General features: G+C 54.8%; 1 pseudogene; it reads left to right on the top strand.

Annotated features, from left to right (window-relative positions):
- Nucleotides 1–8566: 8566 nt before the first annotated feature.
- On the top strand, nt 8567–19080 carry LOC146420609 (serine/threonine-protein kinase pim-1-like; annotated as a pseudogene).
- Nucleotides 19081–22058: the final 2978 nt, after the last annotated feature.

The raw sequence follows: 22058 nt of genomic DNA, 5'->3' as shown, positions 1-22058 counted from the left end.
TTGCTCAGAGTGCTGTCCCAGCTGGCCTTGGATGTTCCCAGGGATGAGGCATGCACAGCCTCCATGCACAGCCTGGGCCAGTGCCTCAGCACCCCCCGTGTAAAATACCAGTTTCCTTAGAGACAAGCTAAATTGACTCCCTTGCAGTTGAAAGTCCTGCATGGCTGCAGTGAGGCTTTCCCTTGGCCTTCTCTTCTGCAGCCTGAGCATCCCCAGTTCTGTCTCCACGGGAGCTTAGAAAGTCAAGCAAAACAGGCAGAAGCACTGCTGGGCTCCTTCTTTTCCACTCTGGCCACTACCTTCTCCTTCCCTGAGCCCTAGGTGTGAGTGTAAGTCATCTCCTAGTCTGCCACTTCTGGAAGCCACACGAGTCATTTTGATGCTGGAAACCTCAGCAAGACATACTTTATTTTTTTCCTTTCCAGTACAAACACTTTTTCAGCTTTTAAAATCTGAACAAATCAACAAGGTTTTAAAAACAATAGGACACAGTCTTTTAACAGGATCGCTTATCAACTGCCTCAGAAAGCTGCCCATGCAAGGACAACCCCGTGGGCACCATTTCCTTACTCTGCAAGCAACTTAAGAAAATGCCCAGTTTTCTACCAAGTTCCTTTCACTTTTTAAACATGAAGAGCTGAGAGCTGAAATAAAAAACCGTCCGTAGCTTCAAGTGACTAGTCAGAAATAGTCCAACATAGCACCATTTTCCAGAAGGTCAGACTTCTTCCTTGTCCTAGTTTTGTTATGGGCAGTCCTGGCTCCCTCTTTTCTGGGGAAGCTCTTCCTGGTCAGCCACTCTCAGGCAACCCTGGCCAGGGCATAGGGAACCTGGCCCTTGGCTTGCTTTTCTCTTTGCTTTTCTCCCTGGTGGGAGGGGATGGAAAGGGGGCTTAGGCAGGATGCTCCCCCTTACCTGCGCAGTGAGGACTCCCCTGGCCCATCCCAAAGTACTGAGGGTTGGCTTGATACTCCTTCCTTGGGCTGGAGAAGAAAAAGAGGTTTTGATGTCTAAGAGCAGGTTTTGCAGAATGCCCAATGGCAGCTTGAGCTCGTTTCTCAGCTGGAGAAGCATGTCAGTAGCTGGAGAGCAGCTCCAGATCAGCAAAGCCCAGAGCAGCGAGAGCAGAGTCTGGTGCTGTGAGCATGTGGCAGGGCTGGGCAAGTGCTGTGGGGCCAGGTGTCCTCTCCATGCCCCCCCAGCTGATGGTTCATGCTCCTCTGGCAGGGGAAGGAGTTCCTAGTGCATCAGGGGAGCATGATGTGGCCAAGTGGACTCCGAGGTCCCTGTGGTCCTCCCCAGCCTGGAAGCATGTTTCAGGCAGCTCAGGCAGTTTTTGTTGGGGGAGAAAAGGTGGCCACGTGCATCTCTGCTGGGAGCTGCTGCTGCTGCTTTGTGCTGCTTGGAGTACAGAGCTTCTCCTTTATGCACTTGGGGGCATCAGGGAGGGAAGTGTGTTGCACAAGAGCAGGGACAGCCTGGTGAGGGTGACAGGCAATGTGTGGGAGCCAAAGGCTGGCTGCTGTGGAAGGCTCCATGAGCTACAACGCTGAGCTGATAGAAAAATATGTTCCTCTGCTGTAAAGTGCCAGAGTTGCTTGGATAGAGGCTCTTGAATTTCCTCCTCATGCTAGTGATGAAGTCCCCTTTATCTGATCAGTGGAGAGTGCCCATGCTGGGCTCCCAGGGAGAGGCAGATTCTGTGTGCAACAGCTCTGTAGGACGAGGCTGGAGCTGCTCAGGAATGTGGAGAACCTTTTCCAGCCTGCCTGTTCATGGGAAACCAGAGTCCTCTAAAGCCTGGCTCCTTTCTAAAGGTGGTGGCTGTTCACTGTTATATTTATTGATGAGCCTCTAGCATAGCTATTTTTACCTCTGCTATGACCAGTGTTGCAGACAGTCCCGCTAGCTGCACTTTGGTAGCTGAAACTGCCCACCCACTTGTAACCGTCGATGGAAGATGTTGGGGTTTTGAGTGTTCTGTACTCAGAGCAATAATAACTAGTGCCTTAATGCAGGCTGCCTCTCGTCTGCTCTAGCCCTGTGGAAAGAAGTGGGAGCCAGGCTCCAAATCTTTTTCAAATGTGATTGGACTTATTCTGCTGAAGCAACAAAAATGGACTCCATCATGTATTTACAAGGTAAATACTGGTTCTCTCTTCTTCTCTCATCGTTTCTAAAGACATTCACACCTTTTTCTCCTCCCAGCCAGGAGACTCAGCAGCTCCTGGGAAGAGCAGGGCACATCAGGCATGGCTCTGCTCCACCAGCCAGGCGAGGCACTGGCCTTGGGGATTGCCAAAGCCTGGCAGCTCTGCAGTAGCTCGCAGCTGGAGCAGCTCGGCTCCCGGAGCCTCCAGCGCCGGCCGAGCCCCCTTTGCCCCAAGGTGCTGCCGGCCCTGCTGCGGCTGCCGTGGGCAGCGGGTGTCCGGGCAGCTCCGTGCCTGCCCCGGCCGTGCTCGGGGAGCGCCGGGCTTGGAGGGGACGCTGCCTGGGCAGGGGCTGAGCTCGGGCACCTGTTGGCCCTCGGGCTCCTGTGGGAGCCCCAGCCCCGCAGCCCCAGCCCCGCAGCCCTGCCGCTGCCAGCATCGCTCCCCGCCGGGACTCTGTGCCGGCAGCCAGCGCCGACCGTACAGCCACCTCCGGGCACCCACGGCCCCTGCCCAGCACGGCCTGCACTGCCCCATCCAGGGCTCACCCGAGTCGGGCTCAGGCTCCAGTGGCTGCTGCCAGCAGCAGGAAATCGGGCAGCGCCAGGATCACCTGGCGTGGCTTTCGTCTCTTGAACAATGGCACAGAAATGTAATGCACGGGAGGAGCAAAGCCCAGAGCCCTTGGAGGCTCCAAGCCTTAACCATCAGTCCCTGCAGCTCCAAAAGCTGCTCCCCGCAGCCTGGCTCCAGCAATTCCCAAGGCTGTCGTGGCCTTCAGGGCATGACAGGGATTTTGCATGCCTGCAGCCTGATGCCAGCTCTCAGCCCAGGACTCCTGAAGGCTCAAGGAGGAAGGCTGGCATCGCTGTTTGGTGGCATCGCTGCAGAGGCTGCTCCTGCCAGGGCCCAGTCTCTGCTGGTGACAGCTTTGCTCTTGGGGACACTGCTCTGCCTCAGCCCAGGAACACGAGCAGTGCCCAGTGCCAGCAGTGGCATCAGTGGAACATCCCCATGCACAGGGACCCCCAGCCCTGGGGTGGCCGTGCCAGAACCCCCAGAGACCTCCAGCCCCAGGAACCTGGAGCAACCCCAAATCACAACCCTGCATATGCAGCTTGTGCCCTGTTGCAGTGGCCCTGGCGCAGTTGAGCACCTCGGGTTAAGGTGCCATTGCAAAGCCCCTGAGGAGTCATGGATTTGAGTAAGCTTCGTGGTCACGGCGACCTGAGAAAATACTCCCATGGACCTTTGCCACCAGATTAGTTAATATGCACCAGCACGCTTGACAATTGGCCCCGCTTCTCTCCCTTCCCCTATTCTATATAAGGTTTTGTTCTAGAAGTTTCTCCTTTGTTCTCCAGCTAAGTTGTTAGACATTGGTTCTTTTGGATTTTGTACCCTCCCCCTCTGCACCCCCATTGGACCAACTCTGTGTCAGTCATGAGTTCTCTGTACCCCATTGGCTATCTCTCGTTTCCCCTCCCCTTTTCCATTACCTTAAAAGCTGCTGCACAGCACAGAGCAGCGCCATTTTGAGCTCCTCCCTACCTGCCGTCCTGACCTCTCTGCCCGACCCTCAATAAACCCTTCTTCGATCCAGCTCAGAATTTCCTAAGTTTCTTGCTTTCAGTGTCTGATCTCCGACCTCCGCAGCTCCCGTAAGAGCACAGCTTTTTCTATCCTTCCACCCGCCACCCCAAGGGCGAGCTGCTGCTGCCTGGGGAAGGCCTCGCAGTCCGGTCACCCCGATTCCGAACTGAGTCAACAGGTCCCAGAGACCCGACAGTGCCCAGAAGAATTACAAAGAAAGCTAGGGTGTGGAAAACAAATGACAATTTATTTACAGAAGAGCAGCAAAAACGACAAGCTGCAGAAGGTATTTACAACAGAAGAATCTTTATAACAACAACAATCTATAGAACGTATTTACAGTGGAACACTCTAAGTAAAAAGTAAAATCTAACAAACATATTTACAAAAGGGAACAACGGGAACAAACAGAACATATATACAGGTAGCTGTGTCCATCATCTCCATCAGTCCTGGAAGAAAAGGAAGCAGCAGGGTCACTCCAGCCCGGCCCTGAGGGCTGCTCCCTGTGCCCCCAGGCTGGCACACGCTGGCAGGGCAGGACTGTGCCGCCAGCACTGAGCCTGGCTGGGGCTGGGAGCCGTGCCTCAGGCACTGGCACGGGGCTGGCGTGGCCCAAAGCAAGCGCAGGGCAGGCCGGGGGTGGTGCTTGTGCCACCAGAATGCAGGGATGCCCCGGGTCCCCGTGTCCCTGAGCAGGGCCACCCAGCCCAGCCCCAGCCTGGCGGCAAGGGACCCGCCGTGCCTGTGGGCAGGGCATGGGGAGCACCTGCCTGTCCTGCTGCTGGGGCTCCATCCTCATCCCAGGACCATGGGCTCCTCCTCATCCACCTCATCCACCTCCATGGCCTCTTCTTCCTCCATCTCATCTACTTCCATGGCCTCTTCTTCCTCCGTCCCATCCACTTCCATCTCCTCCATCTCTTCTTCCATTTCTTCCTCAACCTCCAACACATCAATGTCCATCATCTCCTCCACACCAATAACGTTGTCCACCTCCATATCCTCCTCAGCGTCTCTGGCAGGCTGCATCAGGTAGCACAAGCTCACGGTGGGGTCCCTGTCCCACTGCATCCCCACAGGGCCCCAGCCCGCCCGGGCAGCTGGGGGTGCCCAGCTCCATGGAATGCCACTGTACCCCCATTGGGACAGGAGAGCACATCTTGCTGGGATCGGTGGTGAGGCCCAGGCAGCAGGATGAACTCAGGACCGATGGATCCATTGGGAGCAGCTGAATAGGGTGCAGGCTGTAGGGCGCAGGGAGCAGGGTGCACGCTGGCCTCCTCGCTGGCTCCAGGGACAATGGTTGTGCTGTGCTCAACAGCAGGAGCTGGAGGCTCCACCTGCAACATGGGCTGTGACATCACAATTCTGGGAGCTGGCATGTCACATGATCTCCAAGGCCACTCTGCACTGGGGGCTCAGGATCGTAAAATGTCCAAATCCTCGAACGATTTGGCTTTGACAGAACTCTCCACATGATCTCTCTCCAACCTGAGCAACCTCCCACCGGACAGGGATGCTCAGGACCACGTCTAAGCTGGCCTTGCATGTTTCCAGGGCTGGGGCATCCACAGCCTCTCTGCCTGTACAGCCTGTGTCATTGCCCACTACACTCACAAGAAATAATATTTTCCTAACATCCAATCCATTCCTACTCTCAGTTTGAAGCCATGCCCTTGTCGTGTCACTACAGCTCCCAACAAAGAGTTGCTCTCCCGCTTCCCTGCAGTCCGTTCACACCCTGCAAAGGTGCTGGGAAGTCTCCACACAACCTTCTCTTGTCCAGGCTCAACAGCTCCAACTTTCCCAGCCTGTCTTCACACGGCAGGTGCTCCAGTGCCCTCAGCAACTTCGTGGGCTATTCTGCACTTGCTCCATCAGTTGCCTGTCCTCCTGCTGTTGGGGAGCCCAGAGCTGGAGGCAGCCCTGCAGCTGGGCTGTCCTGAGAGGGGAGGAGACAGGCAGGATGTCCTCGCCGCCCTGCTGCCCACGCTGTGGGATGACCCTGGCACACAGGGGGTTCTGGGCTGCCACTGCCCAGGGCTGGCTCCTGCTGGGATGCACATGTGAGGCTGGTGTCCAGCTCTCGTTCTCTTGGCTGCACACAAACATCACAGCCCTGTCTCCTCACCAGCCATCCGAGGCTTCAAAGGTTCGTAACACAGGTCACGCGCCAGCTCCCGTCCCACTGCTTTTGCCGCAGCCTCACAGTTCAATCTTCAACGTGCTGGGAAACTGCTCAGTGTCATTCTGTTACTCCAATGGATACACAAATGTTTCCTTGTGCTGACTGCAAATCGTTTTTCTAGTTACACTGTTGCATTGGTGGTACTGACACAGAGTTCTTTCGATTCCTTCCACTTGTTGAGAGGGCAGAGTGAGTTAGGACTTGCTTTGTATGTAGACACAAAAACGTAGCAATGATCGGGTGAGGTGTGGATTTACTTCCATCCAAATTTGCCTCTTCCTAATACAGAAATCAGCCTCTCAATTACCCACACTGCCATTTCAAGTCCTTTTGCTGGGAAAAGTACTACCTGCAACTACACGGAAGTGTTCTGAAATCTATTCCCCGGGTGTCCCCAAGTGAGGAGGCCCAGCAGAGCCACAGCCTTGGCTCTATGGGACTCGAGGGCAGAGAGCAGCCGTGTCCCCCGATCGACTGCGGCAGGGGGAGCGCAAATCCACGGCGACAGGGGGAGGAAAACATCTCCGTTTTCGCTGTAGCCCGGAGCAGCCCAGACCCTGCTGAGCACCCTGGAGCATCTCCCTGCCCTGGCACTGACCAGCGACCTCCCCTGGGGACACCTGTGTGTGGGAAATCACACCGCCAAAGGCCAGCGCCTGCGAGGGAGCAGAAAGAGTCCTGCAAAAATCCCCTTGATTAGAATCAAGGGAAAGAGTTTGCTCGGCCATTCCCCTGCGGGGTCTCTCTCAAGTGTCTGGAGGGTGCCGCCTCTTTTTAATCTGAAAGTGCCGATCATATGTTGCCCTCTGCCTTTCCCCATTGGCTGAGGTACTAGGAAGGGACAGACTTCCCAAACCACCTACTCCATATCCCCCCTTTGATGTGTGTCCCCCACCCCGCATCATGTGCTGTCTGATCACTAAAATTAGCTCTGAGCCCACCCTGGGCCCAGAAATTAATCCCCGTCAATCTCTCAAGCCTGCACCTTTTTTCCTAGAGTTCACAAGTGCAGGCCGAGCTTGGTTCGGTAACAAACCTGCACGGTTTGATGTTCCTACAGACCCCTCTCATTTCTCTCCACAACCTGACTGCTTCTTTCCACTTCTCTCATCCTTTCTAAAGGCATTCACACCCTTTTCTCCTCCTGGCCTGGAGACTCAGCAGCTCCTGGGAAGAGCAGGGCACATCAGGCATGGCTCTGCTCCACCAGCCGGGCAAGGCACTGGCCTTGGCGATTGCCAAAGCCTGGCAGCTCTGCAGTTGCCGGCAGCCGGAGCAGCTCGGCTCCCGGAGCCTCCAGCGCCGGCCGAGCCCCCTTTGCCCCAAGGTGCTGCCGGCCCTGCTGCGGCTGCCGTGGGCAGCGGGTGTCCGGGCAGCTCCGTGCCTGCCCCGGCCGTGCTCGGGGAGCGCCGGGCTTGGAGGGGACGCTGCCCGGGCAGGGGCTGAGCTCGGGCACCTGTTGGCCCTCGGGCTCCTGTGGGAGCCCCAGCCCCGCAGCCCCAGCCCCGCAGCCCCAGCCCCGCAGCCGCTGCCAGCATCGCACCCCGCCGGGACTCTGTGCCGGCAGCCAGTGCCAACCGTACAGCCACCTCCGGGCACCCACGGCCCCTGCCCAGCACGGCCTGCACTGCCCCATCCAGGGCTCACCCGAGTCGGGCTCAGGCTCCAGTGGCTGCAGCAGGAAATCGGGCAGCGCCAGGATCACCTGGCGTGGCTTTCGTCTCTTGAACAATGGCACAGAAATGTAATGCACGGGAGGAGCAAAACCCAGAGCCCTTGGAGGCTCCAAGCCTTAACCATCAGCCCCTGCAGCTCCAAAAGCTGCTCCCCACAGCCTGGCTCCAGCAATTCCCAAGGCTGTCGTGGCCTTCAGAGCATGACAGGGATTTTGCATCCCTGCCGCCTGATGCCAGCTCTCAGCCCAGGATTCCCGAAGGCTCAAGGAGGAAGGCTGGCAGAAGGTTTTTTACCTGTTTGGTGGCATCGCTGCAGAGGCTGCTCCTGTCAGAGTCGCCTCCCTGATGGTGACAGACATGCTCATGGGGACACTGCTCTGCCTCAGCCCAGGAACACGAGCAGTGCCCTCTGCCGGGAGCAGCGTGAGTGAAAGCTCCCCGTGCGCAGAGACCCCCAGCCCTGGGGTGGCCGTGCCAGCAGCCCCAGAGACCTCCAGCCCCAGGAACATGGAGCAACCCCAAATCACAACCCCGCAAACACTACCTGTGCCCAAAGGACTTGCAAAGAAAGCTGGGGTGTGGAAAACAAATGGCAATTTATTTACAGAAGAGCAGCAACAACAACATGCTGCAGAACATATTTACAATAGAAGAATCTTTATAACAACAATCTATAGAACGTATTTACAGTGGAAGGTTCTAACTAAAAACTAAAATCTAAGAAACATATTTACAAAAGGCCATAACAACAACTAATAAAACATATATACAGGATGTCCATCATCTCCATCAGTCCTGGAAGAAAAGCAAGCAGCAGGGTCACAAGAGGATCCACACTGGGGAGAGGCCCTAGAATTGTTCCGAGTGTGGGAAGAGGCTTCACACCAGCTCCAACCTCCTCAAGCACCAGGTGATTTACACAGAGGAGAGACCCTTCCACTGCCCTGACTGCAGGATGGGCTTCAAGCTCAACTCCCACCTTGTCAGCCACCAGCACATCCACACCGGGGAGAGACCCTCTGAGTGTGGGGAATGTGGAAAGAGCTTCAGCAAAAGCTACAGCCTGATTCACCACCAGAGGATCCACACTGGCGAGAGGCCTTTTGAGTGTGGGCAATGTAGGAAGAGTTTCGGCAGGAGGTCTGAGCTGATCGTCCATGAGAGAATCCACATTGGGGAATGGCCTTATGAGTGTGGGGAATGTGGGAAGAGCTTCAACTGGAGCTCTCACATGATCAAGCACCAGATGGTCCACACTGGGGAGAGGCCCTATGAGTGTTCCAAATGTGGGAAGAGGTTTCTGACCAGCTCCAACCTCCTTCTACACGGGCGGATTCACACAGGGGAGAGACCCTTCTGCTGCCCTGAGTGCAGGAAGGGCTTCAGGCACAACTCCACCCTCATCACCCACCGGCGCATCCACACTGGGGAGAGACCCTATGAGTGTCCTGAGTGTGGGAAGAGTTTCTCCAGGAGTTCTCACTTGACCAAACACCAACAGAGCCACTGGTTAGGGAAGCCCTGCAAGTGCCCTGACTGCAGAAAGAGCTTCATGTGCTGCTCCAACTTCATTCCCCATTGGAGCACCTACGTTGGGAAGAGCCCTGATGACCCTCACTTGCAGGGACCCACACTGGGAAGACACCTGGCTGGTGGCTTCCACATCCTCCTGATTCCCTGTAGCCACCTGGACAAACACAGGCTGGAACATCCATCGGGACTCACATTGATATCGGAAATTCTTTGGGAAGGGCTGATTTATTAACTTTATATCCCCTAAAAAATGTCACCTGCTGTGTCCAGTTGTTTCTTCTGGTGGCATCAAGCAACACTGGATGATCTTAGAGATCTTTTCCAACCTGAATCATTTCCTTCTTCATCCTGTAAAAACAACCCAAAATTGGGGTAAAATTAAATAAATGAAACAAAGTAATCTAAAGCTGCACCATTTTACTGGGATTTGTGGGTGACTTTGAGATTCAGGGGAAAATTAATGAGGATTTGGGTGTTCTGGGGCTGCCCAGGCTGGGGTACATGGCCATGATCTCATAGTTGTGCCAGCAAAACGTGTCCACCTGAGCCCATCTGTTCTCCATTAATTCCGGTTTTTTGTCCCAGTGCCTGGCCTGGGTGTCCCCATTTGGGGTGTGCTCCCCAAGGTGCTCAAATTGCTGCTGAAGTGCCCAAGCTGCCCCCAGCTGTGGTTGTTCCTGTCCACCAACCTCTCCTGGTCAGTGTCATGGGGGCTGGGAGGGGGTTTAGGGGCTCCTGAGGGGATTGGGAGGGGCTTTTGTGGCTCTTGGGGGCATTTGTGGTGCTTGGAAGGGTCTTGGTGGAGTCTGTGAGGGAGTTTTGGGGTCCTGGCCTGGCTCTGTGGCTTGGAGAGAATTTGGGTGGGTTTAGGTGGAGATAGGAAAGGGGTTATGGTGTCTCTTGGGACCATTTATATTGCAGGGAGTGGTTTGGGAGGATCCTAGAAGGAGCTGTGGGGTGGTTTAAGAGGCCTGTGAGTGACTATGGAGCTGGGAGGGGCTTTGAGGCCATTGTGATCCCCCAGACCCCCAAAGCTGCCCCCAGACGCTGCTCCCCAAGATGCTGCCAGGGTTCAGGGGCTCCATGCTGGGGTTCATCCTCCTGGTGCTGTGGGAGAAGGTGAGGGGTGTCCCCAGGGATCATGTGTGTCCCCCAGAGCGTGGGTGACCCCTCCCCATCCCAGTGTCACCCCCTTTTCCCTCCCCACAGGGCTCCTGACCCAGCTCCTGCTCCCCCAGGAGGGAATTTGGGGAGGGGGCAGAGGGGGTGCACAGCCCCCACTGGGGGATGACCCTGAGCCAGTGCCCTTTGTTTAGCACCAACCTGGGCTTGGGGCTGCAGGAGGAAGAGGCTGATGGGAAGCAGATCCTGCAGGTGGGACAGTGCTTGGGGTCAGATCAGCAGTGTTGGACTTCTCTGGGGGAACTGTGAAGGTGGGTGGGGTGGAGTGACCTCACAGTGACCTCACCCAGTCCCCTGTTGCATCACACAGCCACCCTGTGATGTCACAGGCAACTCTATGATGTCACACCTCCCTGTAATTTCATACACCTGCGCTGTGATGTCACAGCTCACTCTGTGATGTCACTGCCTCCGCTATGATGTCACAGAGTAAGTCTGTGATTTAACAGCTGCCCTGTGATGTCACACAGTCCCCCCTTTGATGTCACAACCCACTCTGCGTGTCACTACCCATTCTGTGATGTCCCACAGCCTTTCTGTGATGTCACAGAACTGCCCTGTGATGTCACAGCCCTATATGTGATGTCACAACCCTGCTCTGTGATGTCACACCACCACCCCGTAGTGTCACAGCCCACTCTGTGATGTCCCACAGGCAGCTCTGTGATATCACAGCCCACTCTACCATATCCCATCACCATCCTGTGATGTCACACCTCTCTGTGATGTCACACAGCCTCCTCTGTGTCACAGCCTGCTCTGTGATGTCACTCATTCCCTCTATGATGTCATAGCTGCTTGATGACCTCACACAATGCATTCTGTGATGTCACACAGCACCTTTCTGACATCACAGCTGCTCTGTGGTTCTATGACAGCCACAGAGGTGTTCCCAAAAATTCAGTAAAATAAAAACCTTCTTAACACCAGTGCAGCATTAAGCAGCAGCATTCTTTATTTGGCCAGATGCACAGGGAAGAGCTCCTTCCAAAGCTGTGCATGCTGAGCACGGGAAAGTTCCTTTTTCTATCCTGTATTTTACAGACCTATTCAGTGATTGTCCCAGAATAAACTTACATATGATCATCTTTCCCCCAAAATCATTACCATACTTCCCCCCACTCTTTGCACATCTGTTCTTCTGTCCTGGGGCTCTCTTTGGTGGTCCCTGGTGGTTGGTGACCCCAAAGTCCTACCTGACCACCTGGTGAGCTGGTAGAAGTTGGCACACCTGGGCTGATTGCTTCCTACAGAATAAGCACTGTGTGGTTCCAGGGGCCAGGGGGTTCTGGAGAATAAGCATTGTATGAACCCAGCAGGTGCAAATGATTTTTCATCTGGCAACATTCCCCCTCTTTGAGGCTTGGGAAGCTCCTCTTCCCTTCAAGCCTTCATAAGCCTCACTCTGCTCTTTTACTCACCTCCCGTGAGTTCCTCAGTTGCATTCACAGCTGTGTTCTTCACACAGCTTAAAACAAGTGTCATAATCACAATTATTACTGTGATCCCAATCATATTTTACAAAAGTAAGGCCAACCAAGCAGTCAGAGAAAATCCAAGTCCTTTAAATATTTTATTTAACCAGTTACTTTCTAATCCTCCCCTTAATTCCCTGCTGGATGCAGCAACCAATTTTATCCTCTCTGCCTGATCATCCAATTCAGCATCACATTTAGAAGGTGCACACAAGTTTGTTGTTTCAATTCAAGTATCCTCATACTCCATGTAACAGCAAAAGATCTAATGACAGTTTGTTCTGTAAGGTCATTTTAGTTGTGGCTTGCAATTGTTCATTTATTTCAGTAAACCCCAAATGAGTTGCATTCACTAAAGTTCCCATTTGCAGTCCAATGCTGTGTGTTTGGTCTGTTCCTAAAGGCAGATCTTTGAGGAGTAAAGATGGATTCTAAAATCCATCCCACTGCAGTTCCCATGCTGGGATGTTTCCAAGTTTCATCCCCTTTAACCTTTCCTCACAGCTGGGTTCCCAGGGGTGATTCCTTCCACAAGGGACATAATCTTAATAGCCCAAGTGTCCATTGTGCTCTTGATTCCCCCAAGGGCAAATGTGTGCCCCAAATTCCATCACTTCCCACCCATCCTGAGTGAACTAATGATTTTACCATGTCCTGCTGACAGTCTGTGTCTTGCCAAGCTGAACTGTTTGTTAGGTGAGACCTAACAGGTGTCATTAAGAAAGGCAGAATAATTTCTACAGACACATCCCAGCCTCAGAGCCTGGGCCACAGCCATGAGCCACTGTACCTCAGGATTCCAAACAGTTCAAGTGTCTATCCAAATGCAATTCCACTTTTCCTTTGCCCTGGGATCCTTTGGCCTTGGCCTTATTAAATCAGGGTATTTTATACCCACCTGGAAGGGGTCCTCTGGGAGGCCTGGGCTCCCTTCCCAGTCCAGACACCACTGAACTGGCTGGATATATTCCCACTGTCCTGTCTGAGGGCTATTCCATACTTCTGGAATTTGACATCCCCAAGGGGTATCAGTGCAATCTGTCAGCCAATAGATATTTCCTGAGGTGATTTCCAGGTCCAGTTTTGAGATATTACAATTCTCAACAGTATCGTTCTGATCTGTAAGAATTCCTTTGTAAGGAATATTCTCCTTCCATCCCTTTCCATTTGCCCTGGGTGCTATTTCTTTCCCACACCTGTTCCCAGATTTTTGTCAAAGTGCTGACTAAAGCTCCCCACGGAATTGGATTTTCTGCAGAGAAAATGTGTTGGCAAACAAGCTGTTATAGGTGTTACATTCTATAATCTGCAAAAATCTTGCACTAACTTTAAGATCACATTCCCCTCCCCAGAGGTTAACAACATAATTTCTATTGTTATTATAAATATGCAATTAGTCATCATCTTCATCTAGATCCAATAAACAGTATCCTCTTAGAAACTCATATTTGATACCTAAAACAGTAGTGTATATATATATATATATGTAACCTGCAGGGTCCAGGGTATCAGTCAGTTTTCTCTCTGCTGTATTTAATGTGTGGTTGCTGGTTTTACCTGCGTGTGATGAACCCAGGGTTCAATTCCTTCCACCCTGAGGGCAGTGTAGGTTACCAGGAGAACTTGGAAAGCTCCTTTGCACTCTTCCTTCAAGGGTTCAGAGCTCCAACTCTTTACATACACAAAATCCCCAGACTGGAATGGATCAACAGGGACATCCACAGCAACTGGTCCTGACAGGGTTATAAACCACCTTTCCTAAAGAAACCAGGTATAGATTTAAATCTGTTTCTCCCTTTGGATGGATTTCTCCAGGAACTGATGGTGTTTGGTACAGCTGCCCCAACAGCAATTCACTGGTTTTGTCCCTGGCTGAATTCTGACTCACAGAAGAGCCAGAGGAAGGGTCTGTGGCTGTTTTGAAGAGGTTTCCTGGCATATTTTCCTAATTTGTTGTTTCAAATTCTGATTTATCCTTTCCCTTTTCCCACTCACCTGTGGTCATCAAGGGCTGTGTCAGTCCCTTTTTATACCCAGGGTTTTGCTCAGCTGTTGCACCACATCTGCTATAAAATGGAGGCTTCTCTCTGAAGACAACCCAAGTTGCCACCAAATCTTGGTATGATTGATTAAGCATAATATTTACCACTTCCCTGGATTTATTGGTGCCACAGGGAAAGACCTCTGGCCATCCAGAAAATTTGTTCACCAATACCAAAAGACACTGATTCCAAATTTGTCTGGGTAATTTGGAGAAATCGATTTCCAGTAACTTCCAGGTGAATTTCCCAGTTTAACTGTTCCAGGAGGTGGCCTTTTCCTGTTTATGGGATTGTTTTTAAATAAATTGAACAATTCACTGTTACCGATTTTGCAATTTCATTCTATCCCACACCAAGCAGAGAAATTCAGAGATTAGATATCCTGGACTCAGTCCCCCAGTGGGTTTTGTTGCGGGTTTTTTCCTTTATTTCCCTCATTACAAAAGCTAATTCATCCATCCCTCTTCATTCTTAGTGGCTTTTAACATATTTGGTAAACAAGGATTTTTACAGGGTTCCACTCCCCTCCCACTCGGTTAGGGGGGTCTCACCTCACCTTTTAGCACCCCTTCTCCCATCTACCAGCCCCATCCCCCTGATCCTCCCCCAGCTCACCCCAGAGCTCCTCACCTGTGGCCGGGGGACTCCCAGCGCCACCAGTGCCACCAGTAGGGCCCCAGCTGCACCCACACGCTCTTGCCGTGCCCAGCGCCGGTTTTGCAGGTGCCCAGAGCCCCAAAGCAGCCCAAAGCGCTCTGCCCTGGGGGGTCCCCAAAGCGGCCCCGCCCCGCGCGGCACTGGCAGCACCAGTCCGGAGCTGTCCACCCTGGGTCCATCCCGTGCTCAGCAGAGCATCCTGTGCTCTGTCAGCACTCTCTGCTCCTTCGGCAAGGATTTGGGATTTCTGCCAGGCACAGACACTGAACCTCACCCCAAACTGCCCCGGTGCCATTGCTGTCCCCTCGGCGCTGGGCAGCTGCTGTCCCAGGGGAAGCAGGGACACAAACGAAGCCAAGTGCAGCCCAGCTGCCCGCGCTGATCCAGACGAGCCCCAGGGACAAGGTCCTGCAGAGCCACACGGAGCCCTCGGCTCCTGGCTGGGAACGGCTTGTGTTGTGGCTGCCCCAGCGGCCAGAGCGAGTCCTGGAGCTCCCCCAGCTCCTGCAGCAGGACCCAGGTTCCACCTGCTCTGCCAGGCCCTGGCCAGGGGCCAGCAGATCCACTGGCTCCATGCAAAGGGGGAAGACAAGAAGAATGCATTGGATGCAGCCCCCAAGGACCTCGAGCAAATTGTTCAGGAACATCCAGACCTTGAGCTGATGTTTGCAAAGCTGCAGCTGGCAGAGTTCTGTGGCACAGGAGACCCAGCACAGGAAGAGGAGATCTACAAGGAGCTGCAGGAGAAACACCCTGAGCTTTAAAGGCTGCTGCACTCTAAATCTCTGTTGGAGAAAGTTCTTCCTCTCCAGGAAGGGATCCTGAGATGAGGCTAAAGCAAAGTTTGTGGCTGGTGACAAATTTCCAATTGCAGAGAAAGCAGAGGAGGGACTGCAGGTGGAGGCTGGGAGCCTGGGAAGGAGGAAGGGGTGGGGAAGCTGTTTTGTTAGGGCTTGTTTTAATTCTCCTCATACTGTGATTTGCTTAGAAATCAATTCCATTAATTTCCCTAACTTGTGTCTGTTGTGCCCCTAACAGTGACCAGTGAGTGACCTCTCCCTGCCCTTATCCCAGCCCACAAGCCTTTCCTCCTGGGTTCTGTGTCCTGCACCTGTGAGGAGAGTGACAGAGCGGCTTTGGTGGCACCAGGCACCCGGCCAGGGCCAGTGCAGCCCAATAATCCCTGCAATTCATTCCCTCCAGGAAAGGTTCTTGAAAAGAGCAAACAGGACTGTGGAGAAGATTCCTGGAAAACTGAAACAGCTTTCAAGAAGTGAAAAGAAAAGGTAAAGAAACAATTCAAGATGTTTTCCTCTATTTATTTCTATGCTCCCCTTTTCCATGTTGCACTACTTCTCCATCCCATTAAGTGCAAATGGATCTCACCTCGAAGATCTATGACTTAGCATGTTTTAGACTCTCTGAAATACCATGAGTTACACACAGTTTGTCTTTCCCCGTTCTGCTTGGAAAGCAATGCTGGAGACACAAGTGCAGTGCTTGGGTCAGGTATGAATTCTAGAGACAGGGAATGTGCTCTGCTAGTGTTTGACCCTCAGCAGGGACAATGCACAGAGCAGCCAAGGGGATTGCTGTGCCACTGTGCAGCAGTCAAGCCTCTGGATGTGGGCTGAACACGGCAAAGTTCCCGTGTTTGGACAGACTCAGGGGCTGCCCCCGGGGGCGCGCGGGGCTCGGCCGTGGGGCGCGCGGGGGTGAGCGGGGAACGGACAAACGGCCACTCGGACAAACGGCCACTCGGACTAACGGAGACTCGGACTAACGGCCCCGGAGCTTCAGTTGCAGCAGCGGCAGCGGCGGCAGCGGCGGCAGCGGCGGCAGCAGCGACTGAAGAGTTTTGAGGACCCTCTCCTTCCCTTTGTCCTGCTCCTCCTCTCCCTCTCCCCCTGTCCCACAGCCTCTCCCAGTGTCCCTTTCCCTGTGTCCCCTCCTTTCTCGCCCTCCCTCTCCCCCTTCCAGCCCGGGCCATGCCCCAGGCTCGCCCCCGGCCCCGGGCGGGGCTGCCCCCTCCCCGCCCCTGGGCGTCCCGCCGCGCTCTCGCCTCTGCCCGGCTCTGCCGGTCCTGGCTGTGGCGCTGCTGGGCGGGCATCAGTGGCTGGGTCTGGGGCGGCATCGCCACCCTTTGGCTTCGTCTGTCCCGAGCCTGGCCCCGGCCCCGACGCAGGGTCCAGTGCCGACCCCGACCGCGGCCCCGGCCTCGACCCTGGCCCCAGCTTCGGCCCCAGCCCCGACCCTGGCCCCAGCTTCGGCCCCGGCCCCGGCCCCGGCCCCAGCTCCGGCCCCGTTACCGGCTCCTCCCGGGGCCCGAGGACGACACACACGGCGCGGCCGCTCCTGCCGCCCGCGCTGCGCCTTCCCCGGCCCGAGCTCCGCCGCTCGGCAGTCCGGCCGCCGGCCCCGAGCCGCCCGTGCCCCGTTCAGAGGGGGATGCCCGGCCCGGGGTGGTGCAGAGGCGGTCGGGGGCCGTGTGTGGCCCCGGGCCGAGCGGTGACGGCCGCGTGTCGCCCGCAGGGAAGGCGCAGGAGGCCCTGCAGGAGCGGTACCGGCTGGGTGCGCTGCTGGGCACAGGCGGGTTCGGCAGCGTCTACGCGGGGACGCGGCTAGCGGACGGCGCCCCGGTGAGTGGCGGGGCTGGAGGAGGAGGAGGAGGAGGAGGAGAAGGAGGAGGAGGGTGGGGCTCGGCAGGGGGGCGGCGAGCTGAGCCCGCTGCTCTCTCTTGCTCGCAGGTGGCCATCAAATGTGTCTCGAGGGACCGCATCCATCATTGGGGCGAGTTGGTGAGTGAGCGGGGCCAGCGGCAGAACCCGGGCCGTGCCGGGCGGGGATAAGCCGGGGCCCGGCAGGGTGGGAGCTGCCAGGACGCCTCGAGGGAGGTAGAGCGGGCGTGGGGTGAGCGGGGGGCGCAGAGCATCCCGGGCTGGGTGAGGGGTCCCAGAGCCATGGCATGGCCTCAGCCCCACTGATGGCATCGTGTTCCTCCCGCAGCCCGATGGCACCCGTGCGCCCCTGGAGATCGTGCTGCTGCACAAGGTGTCCACTGGCTGTGCTGGTGTCATCCAGCTCCTGGAGTGGGTTGAGCTCCCCAGCGACTACCTGTTGGTGCTGGAGCGTCCGGAGCGCTGTCAGGACCTCTGGGATTTCCTGGCGGAGCGGAGGTTCCTGCCGGAGGAGGAGGCACGGGGGATGTTCCGGCAGGTGCTGGAGGCCGTGCGGCACTGCACCAGCTGCGGGGTGCTGCACAGGGACATCAAGCCCGAGAACATCCTGCTCGACCTGGCCACTGGGCAGCTGAAACTCATCGACTTTGGCTGTGGCACCTTCCTCCAAGACACAGCCTACACCCAATTTGCAGGTGAGCCTTCCCAGGGGATGCTCCTGGGCATCTCATGGTCCAGCCTGGGTGTAGCACTGGGGCTTCTCCTATAGTTGCCAGGCATGGGATTAACTCTTCAGGCAAGTTACTTTTGGGTGGGGGTCGAAGGGGGCAGCTTGCAGCCCTGTTGACCACCTTCACCACCCACTCTGCCCTTGGCTGGGCTGGGGCTGGGGCAGTCAGTCTGACAAAACCCCAATGAGTGTAGCAGTGAGGGGTGTCAGACCCCATGCCCCAGACAGTTTGGTAGGCAGGTGAGGAAGGTCTTGGACTGCTCCACTCCCCTTGTTTGCCTTGGCTTGTAATTGTTTTTTGGGGGCAATGCAGAGAGGGATGAGAGTGGTTTTCCCACCTCTGGGAATGGTTTTATTTTGCGTGTCGTGGTTGGACCTCCCCAGGGCTTCTGCTGCCTTATTCCAACACCAGTGGCTTCTTTTGCAACCCCAAGTTTGTACACGAGTCACAGGTGCTGGTGAGAGGGCAGCAGGTCACCCTGTGTGCCACTGGTGCAGCCCCTACATGCCCAGGGATGTGGGGTGAGGCTCTGGGAGCAGCAGCATCCCCTGATGAACTCTATCTGTATTCCACAGGAACCCTGTCCTACAGCCCACCAGAGTGGATCCACCTCAAATTCTACAACGGTGGGGCAGCAACGATCTGGACCCTGGGCCTCCTGCTGTACCAGCTGGTCGTCGGGAAGCACCCATTCAGGAGGGGCCAGGAGATCATCTGGGGGCGGATCTTGTTCCCACGACGGCTCTCTCAAGGTGGATCCTCATCTCTGTGGCACAGGGGGAATACCAGTGCTGGGAGAGAGCAGCAGGCTCATGAGCATCCTGCTCTGGCAGCTGCTGAGGAGGTGGCACATGTCCTGCTCTCCTGCTCTCCTGTTTCCAAAACAGAGAATGCCTGGGGAAGTTTAGGCACAGTTCTAGCACACCCAGGATGGCCTGGGCATGGGAACTGGGAGGGAAAAGTGGACAGGAGCCTTCTCCAACTGACTGGCAGTTTCTGGTTTCTCTCCTCAGAGTGCCAAGATGTTATTAAGAGGTGTCTGTCCATGCAACCCATGGACAGGCCATCGCTGGAGGACCTCTTCAACGACCCTTGGATGCAGGGTGTTCGTCTGCCCTAGAAGATGGAAGAGATGCATGTGCACAGTTTGGTCCAGGGGCCTGGCAGGTAACAGCTCCACACATCTTTTGGCAACCAGAAGTAAAGCAAACCAGGTGTTTTTTTGACCTGCCTGTAGCTCTGAGCAGGGATCATCAGGGAACTCACAGCTCTTGTGCTGGAGCTGAGTTGGAGATCTGGTCTGGCAAGCACTGGTGGCCACCATCCACCCTGGTTTTGCTTGTCCTGGTTCATTGTTGTCTGGGGCCCTGGGCAGAACACTGACAGCCTGGTGTGGCCCCCAGGGAAGAAGCAGGAGCCCCTGGAGATGCTGCACCAGGTGGAGCTGCACCTGGAGACACCAAAGAGGACTTCAAGGATGACAACCTCTTCCTTGTCCTGGTGACATGAAAGCTGAAGATGATTGACTTAAATTCTGGCACCTTCTTCTCTTTGGTAGGGCTTGTGGGGATGGTCTGGGGTGGTAATGAAATGGGAGTTGGCTCCTGGCCCTGCCAACAGTCCCCAGCACCCACTGTGCCCTGGGCTGGGGCTGGGGGCAGCCACCCTGACCAAAACAAACCCCCATGGGGGGAGCAGAGGTGGGACTCCATAAGCTGTGCAGCAGCAGGTTTGTTAGGCAGGGGAGGAAGGGCTTGGGCTGCTCCACTGCCCTTGTTTGCCCTGGATTACCATTATTTTGGGGGAGCTATGAAGGGGGAAGGAAGAAAGCCCTGGTTTACCCCAGCTGTGAGTGGGTTTTTCCGTGGCATGGAGGGGTCAGTCCTTCCTTGAGCTCCTGACAGTGATAATGTTGTAACTTTTTTCTTGTTTCCACCTTTGGTTTGTAATCTCATTATTTTGCTCTTTGGTTTTTAAAGGAAGAGCTCTCACTGGTGTCTGGTCTGGATGGAGCAGTGCTGGGACCAGCTGCAGAATGGCTCAGATGTGGCCTTGGAGAAAGGTGAGGACATCGTTTGGGAGCAGCTTTTCTTCCAGCAGCAGATGCCATGAGGTGGATCCCCATCTTCTCGGCAGGGGTGGGATGAGGGCTCTGGGGAGATGGCAGCGAGCACAGGAGCATCCTGCTCTGGGCAGCTGCTGAGGAGGTGGATCTGCCATGGCTGGCTGGAGGCTGGGCACATGTCCTGCCCTCCTGCTCTCCTCCCAGAGGCAGCAGTGATGGGGAGGTTTGGGCACAGCTCTGAGCTCAGCCAGCATGGCCTGGGCACTGCGGGCAGTTGGGACAAGGGGACAGGAGCCTTCAGCTGATGGGCAGTTTCTGGTTTCTGTCCTTCCAGCTGAGCTCTGTGGATGTCCACAGGATGTTTTGTCTGTCCCACTCTTCATTCCTTTTGGGTTGGAATTGTGCAATTGCACTTTCTTCCTCCTCTAGAAGTGCCACGAGTGAGCCAAACCTGGTGAGTGGGCTGTTGTTCCTAAGGCAGCGCAGTCTGGATTTGGTGAATGAAGAATTGCCCTTCTCCACTTCCAAACCAGAGCAAAAAGCGGTAAGTGGGACTCTGCACCTTTAAGAAACCTCTGACAATTTCAAAGGGAATGCACAGCTCATTCACAGGGTGAGAAGGAAGGGCATCTTGCTAATGAGATGGGGATCAACAGAATCTAGATTCCCAGTCCTGCTCGGAGCTGGCAGAGCACAATCAATTTCTTACTGCTTCTACCACAATTTAAAATAACTTAATATTGGAAACAAAGCCCAGAATCTATTAAAAAAAGGCTACTGAGGTCAGTAAGATAGATCCATGCTATCAGCACATTGACAAAGTAAATAACTGAGCTCACTTTTACAAAAGATCAGTTACCTCTTAATCCAAAGTTACAGAAGATTTTACACTACACACCTGAGTTTTGTTTTTATCTTTCGTATTTCATCTAGGCTTTTTTCTTTTCTCTTTTTTCTTTTCTTAAAACAGAAAACATGTCCTAAAAAAGAAATGTCCTTTGCTCCTGGTCCTGATGTGAAGCAGCTCCCTTCCCTCTGGCCCCAGGGCTTGGGGCACTGTCAGCACCTGCTGCTTCAGCCACTGCTTCTGCTGGCATTGAGAGCAACAACCAAACTGTGACTGATCCTGAGGGAGCAGCAGCAGGGCCTGGAGCTGATCCCTGAGTCTGGGGCAGGGCTGGACAAATGACCCCAGCAGCAGCAGCAGCAGCAGCAAATGGAGCTGACTTTGAGCACAGCCCCTGCCACTCTTGCCTCCTGTTTGCAGTGGTGTCACAGCAGCCTGAGGCACCTGGGAGCCCTCAGTGCCAGCAGGGACTTGAGATGGCAGGCCCTGGGCTCCTGGAGGTTGTGCAAGGAACGGAGCTGGGCACTCCCTGTCCATATGGAGCTTGCAGATGGAAAAGGCTGCTGTGCCCAGGCAGCTCCAAGGGCAGAGAAATGAGGCTCTCGAGCACTTGATCTGGGCCAGTTCCACAGTCCTGGGCAGCAGCCAGCGAGCAGAGGGGGAACAGAGGGCACAGCAAGAGGGACAAAAGCAGTCAAGTGCAGAGACTGGAGAGAGCCAGACCTGGCAGAAGGAACAGCTGCTTCCTTGCACTCTTGAAGAAAGCTCTTGGCTGTTTCAGAGCACTGAAAGGCCTGAAGGGCACAGAGGAGGCAACACCAAACAATGCTCCTGTTTTCACACCCTCCCCTCTCAGTGTCCCAGAAGGAACTGGATGAACTGTATTCTTCTCTCATAGTCATCTTGTTCATCATGAGCAGCTTATAACCAGGAGCTAGAGGGCCTGAAGCCTTAGGCCTCAAGAGCTGACCAAGAGGGAACTTTCTGAGCAAAATGATGCTGCTAACTTGTACCAGGCTGAATGGAGCAGATGAAATCCTGGAATTCTAGACACTTTTCTGTTGGAAAAGACATCTGCGCTTATCAAGCCCAACCGCTCACCCAGCACTGTCAGCCCAGCACTAAACCACATCCCTGAAGTGCCAAGGCCTGAACAAGAGGCCTGACTGAGGCCTGAACAACAGGCCTGAGCCAAAGTGACCTCTCGATGAACCTTCCAACAAAATGTTATCTTTGT

Source organism: Lichenostomus cassidix, unplaced genomic scaffold, assembly GCF_008360975.1.
Source record: "Lichenostomus cassidix isolate B80296 unplaced genomic scaffold, HeHo_3.0 HiC_scaffold_713, whole genome shotgun sequence".
NCBI lineage: Eukaryota > Metazoa > Chordata > Aves > Passeriformes > Meliphagidae > Lichenostomus > Lichenostomus cassidix.
Note: the sequence above shows the minus strand (reverse complement) of the source record. Positions and strands in the feature narration are given on the sequence as shown.